Source organism: Triturus cristatus, chromosome 4_1 (assembly GCF_964204655.1).
Source record: "Triturus cristatus chromosome 4_1, aTriCri1.1, whole genome shotgun sequence".
In the NCBI taxonomy this organism is placed as follows: domain Eukaryota; kingdom Metazoa; phylum Chordata; class Amphibia; order Caudata; family Salamandridae; genus Triturus; species Triturus cristatus.
In genome coordinates this window covers 908,639,204-908,647,569 of record NC_140585.1, presented here as the reverse complement: position 1 = coordinate 908,647,569, position 8,366 = coordinate 908,639,204, and the positions used below count along the sequence as shown (strand labels likewise).

The 8,366-nt window shown below is 44.3% G+C and overlaps 1 pseudogene; it reads left to right on the top strand.

Moving 5' to 3' along the window:
• Positions 1 to 4,236: 4,236 nt before the first annotated feature.
• On the top strand, positions 4,237 to 4,353 carry LOC146855773 (5S ribosomal RNA; annotated as a pseudogene).
• Positions 4,354 to 8,366: the final 4,013 nt, after the last annotated feature.

The following is an 8,366-nucleotide window of genomic DNA, read 5'->3' as shown; positions in this document are numbered from 1 at the left end:
GGAAAATAGATTATAAGATGTCTAACAAAGATAGTATTTTTGGGCACTTGCCAATGAACAAAGAGCTGAATCCAGCTAAAGAAGCTAACATTTTTGGTGAGATTTTTATTGAGAAGGAAGAATTAACATTAGATTACATTTTTAAGAATAATTTAACTTGCAGTCTGAAAGAAGAGGAGAAAGCTTTCCTAAATATGGTGGAGAAAAGGAGATTGAGCATGCATGAGAAAGCAGGGAAATATAAAGTGAGTGAGACAATTTGGGACATTGAGATGGGAAAAGAATTGAGAAATGGGGCTAGTCCAACTTTAGCTCTAGATGCACCACAGAAGGGTAAGCTGTGCATTACAAGAAGGAAGTCTCAATATGATACATATTTTGTTGGGACTAGTGAATGCCATGATACATACTTCATTGCAACAGGATGGGGTTTCAGAGGTGGAGAAGATGCAATTTTCCCGGGAGTGTATTATGTTTGTGGGAACAAGGCTTATTACAAGTTGCCTGACCATTGGTATGGCACGTGTTATGTGGGCCTGGTCTTTCCAAAGATCTTTCATATAGATAGAATAGAAGATGTAGAACATATTAATTTACTAATGCGTTTCAAGAGAGAAACTTGGTCTGAAATAGTAGGTGACATTTTTGGAGCTTTAATTCCAGCAGTGGGAATTTCTTTAAATGCTCATGGGATTCGGAAACTGTCAACAGTGGTGGATCGCTTGTCGACAAATACCGCTGGAGGGTTTCTTTTGGTAAATACGGAGTTGATTGCCGTACGTGCCATGTCAATGCAAAATCGACTTGCCCTTGATATTCTTTTAGCCAAGGAGGGTGGAGTCTGTGGAATGCTGAAAGTTCAACATTGTTGCACTTACATTCCTGACGAAAGCAAAGACCTGAAGGTCTATATCAAAAATATTACTGATTTGCATGAAGAATTAGTACCACTTGAAGCTGAAAATATCTGGACTAAATTAGTTAATAAGGTGATAGCTGTTAAGAGTTTTATTGCAAAAATAGGTAGTACTATTATAGGTAAGATATTGTTTCCTTTATCTTGTATAATTGTTGCTTTATTGATACTTAGATTAGTGTGTTTGTGTTGTAATAACAGGGGAGGGAAAAAGAGATTAATTAAAAGAAATAATGAAAAGAGAAATAAAAGGTTGAAGAGAGAACCACAAGAAATTGAATTAGAAGAATTGAGGGAGAGTGTCTACTTAGAAGCAAAGAAGGATGATGAAAGAGTGACTGGTGTGTAGTGTTGTGTAAGGAGAAAAAGACATTTCCGATTTCTCCTAAATTGGTGAGGTTTTTTTTTGGGTTATTTGGTGATAAAATCACCAAAGGGGGGATTGCTAGAGCAGATTTTCTGTTTGAAAATCATTCGGGTTTTTTTAAAGCTCTGGTTTGTCTATTTGTCGAACTAACACTAATCATTAATTGTTAATTATTTGTTTTGTGTAAGTGTTTTATACTGATCAATATGTGTGTTTTAACAAAAGAGAACTACACGTGGGAACGCGTATGTGTGCTAACTAATTATAACGTGCGTGTTTACATGTTTAAATGCTGCTGAGTGCTGTTTATTTTGAAGCACAAAACGCTTTTGAATTAATGCTTTTCTGTGTTGCAAAGGCTAGATAATTACATACACATAAGGTATTAGTGGGGTTAACACTGTTTAATCACTATGCTGTGGTAACGTTGTTTTTGTCTCTTTCAATTAAGATGGTCTATTGTGGCCTATTGTGGCCTGATCAAAGATGGCCGCCGTTTGCAGCCTAGTCTCGAGTAAAAGTTTGTGATGGAAAAGGCCTTGCTGAATATGGATGCGAGTCATCTGTCCACAGTCCTTGCCTGGTTAAAACTTTCCGTGAGGACAGCAGCAGTTCTGGGCAAGTCTCCAGATGTATTGAGACAGCCTTGGCCGCCTTGGAAAACAAAGGAGCCTTAAAGAAAGACTCTAAACTCTGAGCTCACCAGAGGAAATGTGGATGTTGAAGAAGATACTTTTTAAATATTCAGTTCCTGTTCTGTCTTTTTATTTTTGTGATTTTTCCTGAGCGGAGATTTTTCAAATGTAGCGATGCTACATCCTTTCCTTCTCGCTTTGCTCAGAGGTTCAGCGGACGCAAAGAATACTTTTGTTTCTTTCCTTTGTTCAGAACACTATAAAATTGTTAGCCTAGAGAGGGTTTTGCCACTTGCCATTCGCCATTTGCCGCATCGCCACTTTGCCATTTGAGGATCGATGCTGAGAGGACAGCGACTCGAGAGACTTTACTGAGAGACCTGTCCTGACCCATTCTGACATTTAGCTAGAATAGGTAATTATGAGAGTGATGATTTATTCTGATTTACTTTCTTTGACTAATTTTAGATAAAGTACCATAACTTTGAATACGGTGTTGGTTATTATTTCTTGTCAATCATTGAGTACTCTATTTTGATTATTATTGTATAGATTGATTAGGTTATGTTTCAGGACAGTCACAATAACCAGGTCTTATCGACCTCGATATAGATGCAGGGTGTTTAGGAGTTTTCTTTCCACAGGTTCAGTGCTGGTAGAGTATTTGAGCGTATGTTAGTGAAATGGGCCCTAGTGTGTGATGAGTGTATGTGCGTGTAACTGTGAAACTGCTCTATCCGTGGAAGTAAGGATATTATATACACCCTGATCTCTATCACTGTAAGATGCATGTTTTCTGTTGCAGCTTGAAGGAATATTCTGTGCATCCTAGAATACCATTCATTGCAAATGTACTTCAAAGCAATTACCCTTTTTACAGCTCTTTAGACCTGGTAGCTTCCCCCATGGATGCAGCTCAGTCATCTCATATGAGAACTTCTCACTATAGGGTGCTTACAACTATTTTATGTTGATTTAGGGCGGAGTATTTTCCTGGCAGAGTAATTACCAGATGGTAATATTGCTAACTGATTGGCAGCCCCAAGAGGAATAAAAGATCTATTAGGAATCAAACCTGTGACCTTGCCAGTCAGATATCTCAAAATCAGGTGTGTTAACCCACCGAGCTCAACATTCTGAGACCTGTAGATGTGTGTGGCTTCAAACAAGCATATACTGCAATGTCCCAATGAGCAATTTGATTGCTAGCTTTGGTCAAGAGTCAGCCAGAAGTGTCTTTCTGAAGATTGAATTTAAAATATTTCATGAGATAAATGCCATTTGCCTGAAGGAATTTTTGGAACACTAGCAAATAGGGTCGGTTTAAAATAACTGAAAAAATGGTTCTAAAGTGCTTTGTAACTATATGTAGAAGTTGCTTTTTAGTTGTTAAATCACTCATTCTCCATTTTAAAGACCTCTGTCTGTAACCTATAAACAATGTCAAATCCACCAAGACATGTTTTTGTAATAGTATGTGGTTTGACCAAAATGTTGACAATGCACAACGTATCACTATTTTCTTGGTCCCTTTCTTTGAAGAGTTAGACCTGCCTCCATTGGTGGACCTATTAGCCCCCCACCCCAAGTTCGGGGCTAGCTGCACCCCTCCCTTAAACACAAACATAGGTGAGCTTACATCTTTCAGTATAGTAGCCACTAAATATAAAATATAATGCCTCATCAAACATTCAAACACTAATCTTGAAAATTCACAATGAAAAAATGTACGCGGTGCATGTAATTTCAGGTTCCATACACTACATAACACAGGTAGGAGTTTTGGTGAAATGTTGCTGGTGAGCAGTAACGGAAAATTAAATTACCACAGTGACGGTTTCCTAATCCAGATGTCATCTCTTAGCAGGACTATTTCATAATGGTGATTTCCTGGCTCCATTTTGTCCAGGCTGAAGCGTAGGCCATGGAGAGCTGCAGGAATGACCGGCGCCCCCCGCGCCTAGAGGCGGGGCGCCCTTAGTAGCGCCACGGGACTGGACCTTCCCCCAGGGCAGAAAAGGGGGGTAAACGAAGTGACGTCATCAGGGCGCGCTGAAAGGCTATTTGAATCCGCACCCCGCCAGCTTCAGCCTCTTTGTCCCTTCGAACCTCCGGCAAGCTGCAAGGGCACATCGTCGACGTGGAGGAAGTTCGAGTCGGCGGAGTGTTGCGTGTGGCACAGGAGGTTTGAGGGGGCCTAGGCGTAGCTCGCCCACATGGGGTCTGTCGCGATAGTGTATTTAATTAATTATTTCATTTTGGAGCGCGATGCGTCCCGCTGCCATATGCGGGGGACGCGCCGTTGTTTTGCGTGTATTTCCGTGGAGCATACCACCCTGAATGCGCCCGATCTCGTCCGATCTCGGAAGCTAAGCAGGGTCGGCTTGGTTAGTACTTGGATGGGAGACCGCCTGGGAACACCAGGTGCTGTAGGCATTTAAAACAAAGATGAAACCAGCGGTGGGTGCACGCGCGCTGGTGGTGTAAAATTAGCATAACATTTTTTTTGATCAAGGCCGCGTGGCGATATGAACCATACTGTTTGTACTGCGAGGCGTCTCACTGCGATATGCGAGGAGACGCCCCCCCCCCCTTTTTGTTGTCGAGGGTATTCGCGCTAAAGTTTTTCGAATAATAATGCGTTTTGCACATACTGGAGTGTCAGATGCGGGGGACGCGCCGATGTTTCGCGCGTATTTCCTATAAAAGGCAGCGTTTTGATAGGAACCTTACTGTTATTAGTGCGAGGCGTCTCGCTGCGATAGGCGAGGGGACGACCCCCCCCCCCTTCCTTGTTGTCGAGTGTATTCGTGCTAAAAGTTTTGGGAACAATATTGCGTTGCACATAATGGAGTGTCCGGTCGGTTACCGTGATGCGGCCCGTGGTGAGAGGCAGTGGGTTCGAACAATTTGGCCGTTCGCACCCATAGTTGTTGGTGTAATTGTTTGGTGAAGCAGCGGCTATACCGCGCTACATCTAGGCATTCGGGGCTTGCCATATTATTTCACCAATTGTTCACTCCCCCGCTTACCCACGAACAAAACAGATGGTACAGTGGCAGTTCACATGGCTCATGACTGCTTTTTCAGGCAGCGGGAGCGGCTCGCGGTTGGATTTTTCCTTGGAGCCTGATGAGGCGAGGTAAAGACACCCTTGAGATAAGTTCATGGTCCTCCAACTTCTACACAGGGGGGTCGAGCCCTGTATGGCGGCGGTGGAGCGATACTATCCACGCAGCTCAGGAGGCGCGGTTTGCCTAAAACAGCCAGAAGTTAGCTCACAGGTACAGAGGGGGGCCGCCCCGTAGCGGGTATGATGCGGCTAAGATGTGGCTTGCGGTGAGAGGCGGCCCTCGGCTTTCGCATCGCTTGCGCTTCATGTCAAAGTCATTAGCCCGGATCTTGGTATATATTCTACTTACGATTGGGAATGTTGCTTTCTTAATGCGCTGCATGCCAAAGAACTTTTTCAGTGCACCATTAGATCTGCCAGTGCGCGTCATGCAAAGAACTTTTCAAGGCTTCAAGGCATCATAGTCCGGTGATTTGTTCTTCTGTATCCTTGCTGTGAACGCGTATGTATAACAACATATATAGCGGAGGTAGTTGTATTACATAATATTAGAAGTCTGGCGCATCATGCCGCCGGCTTCCGGTATTTGCGGTTATTTATTGTCCTGGAACTATAAGTTGTGCACCGGTGGGTGATTTACAGTGACTTACTTATATCATAATAATAGCATAAGATGTAAAACAATATGTCTAATCATGGTAGTCGTTTCTCAGGGTATCAGAAGTCGTTGCTGGGCATCATGCCGTCGGCTCCCTGGACTTGCTGTACATCCATGCGTCATGCTTGGGTGGAACGGGAGAGTCGGACGAGGCAGAGGTATTAAACATATGCAGTCAGGTTAGGGGGGTGGATTGGTAGAAGTGCCTAATGTGCCATCATTTTGCGCAGTCCAAGTTCATGAATTAACTGTTTCGCCTGTAATTAGGCCCGCTAAACCAGTCTTAGATGATTGGGTATTCTAAGGGGCCATTCGTAATAACACTGGTCATTCATTCGCTTTTAGTGGGCATGCGCTGCGCATGGAAGTTCATCCCATTCCTGCAACTGGGGGTTTCAGCATACTTGCACACCGTCGGGAATTAACGACTTCATCGATCTTTAGGTAAGCAGATTAATTGTGCGGTGCGGTTATTATTGGCCAGCAAAACCCGTCGGGGCTGACGGTTACTCAGGCACACCCAGTTGACATGCACTGCATGTTGAAGTACATCTCATTGCTGCAAAGTGGTTTTAAACACACTGGGTCTGTGTCTCCAGTCAGTTCCCACGGTTAAGGAGTCATGCTGTTCTTATGTACATTTCAAATTGAGACAGGGAGTTACTTTTTCATTTTATCTGCACCTGAATTATTGGCCGGCCATGGAAGCTGTACACTTGCATTGTTTAAGGTCCCGGGTGCGATTCCCGGCGGGCACACCAATGCATACAAAGGCCGCATGCTAATAGCGGGTATTCTTACTGGTGGGTGTACAAGTTATGCCAATTGGCGCGGTAGCACACCGCTGCGCACAGCAACTGCACGCTAGTAGAGGGCATTGCTTCCGGGTGGGCGTACGCTTATTACCACTCTCGGTACATTGCAAGGAGTCAGTGGGATAGGGGCTGCACGTGGAAATACTGAGAGCTGACCCAGCCCAGTTTCAATAGGCGCCGGATGGTACCTGAATCCACACGCTATAGGTCACCTGGTACAATGCATATACAAGTTCTCTAAACAGCAGGATTTGCGGACTGGCTTTCCTTCATTGATAAGGTACACGTTAGAATAGGCTTTTGCAGGCACAGCTGAACAGAACTTTGCGTACTCGGGTAGCTCCCTTTACACTAACTCCAGTAAGGTTATGTAGTCCAGTTGGAACTCTGTAGATCTAAAACCGGACAATGCTGTTATTTTAAAGGCAGCACATAATCATTTCCGTTTTATGTTACCAGCAATAAGGAAATCAGCCATTGGTCTCAGTTACTTTTAGTACGTCTGGTCCCAATACTCCCGTCAGGGGCAATAACCAAGTTTCCTGGGGGTAACACGGTACGGTTAAAATTGCCAGTCATAATGGTCCTGGTGGCTAAGTCTCTGAGGAATGTATAGCAGCTTGTTTACCTGATAATCTCTTGATTTACCAAAATGAAAAGACACTACACAGGTATTTATGTCAAATATATAGGTATTTATTGCTAAATGTACTCTACGAATCACTTGATGAGATTAGAGCCAGGTAAACATTTAAAGATCAACAATTCTCAATAAATGAAGGACAAAAATGGCTGTAGCCCTAGGGGCCTGCTCATGGTGCTGCTAAGAAGTCAGGAAACAGATGAAATTTTTTCTGCTTACAATTACCCTTGAGCCAATTCTGGCATGGATGTAGTTGCTTGTTATGTTTTCACGGTGATGCCAATAAGTGTTAGGAGACAGTGGAAAAACATTCTCGAGGCCTGGTTGCAGGAGGACACTTATGAAACCCAAATTTACAATCACCAGTTTGTGCCAATATGGAACAGATAATTTATTCCTTTCACGTTGGTGTCTTCTGCGAGGGACATAATAACTGTTAGGGTAGTAGTCAGTTTGGGGCGGAACGGTGAGTATTGTGGCGTGGGCTACCGGGTCTGATTAGTTACCAGGCAATAAATTAAATCATCCAGCCGCTGCTTCCCTCGACCAAGGGCAACGCCATATTCACATAGTGTAGGCCATGCGGGGGTGGGAGGAATTAATATAAAGAGGCACATAGCAGAGGATACGGTAACCGGAGGCTCCCTGGTAAAGATGGTTATGGGGTACAAGGTACAAACTTCACCTCGGGCACAGGGTAATTACCTGGCAGGTGCTACATTATCATGGTAACTCAGCCATTTATACCCCTGTGGCAGCCTGCAACCACAGGTCGTAACAGTAAGGGGCGAAGCAAAAGCAGCCTTTTTATACCCCCGTGGCGGCCTATAACCACAGGGCTTAACCAGTAAGGGGCAAAGCAACACCTCTCACAAAGGGAGCAGCCTTGTCAGTGGGTGGAGCAATAGCTCAGAGGGTGGCAGTGCAGGAGTCCAGCCCAGCGCAAGTCCGGCTCAAGAAGGTCTGTTGATGGACACAAAAATAGGTAGCATAGCTGAGTGGTTTTAGGCTCAAGGAGGTGCCTGGTTGGTAAGTAACTATGAATGATGTCAACAGGTAACGGTATGGGGCAGTAGTTCTTCTTTGTCTGGCTGGCGACAAACGGGACTGACCTGCTGGTAGTCCCGGACGTCACCTGACTGGTGACAGATTTCGGACCCCTGGGGTCCTGGTCTTCATGGGCATATCGAAGAGGCATACCGGAGAGGCTCGGGAGAGTACACTTAGGGTTGCACTAAGGTTGCAGGCATCCCGGTGGG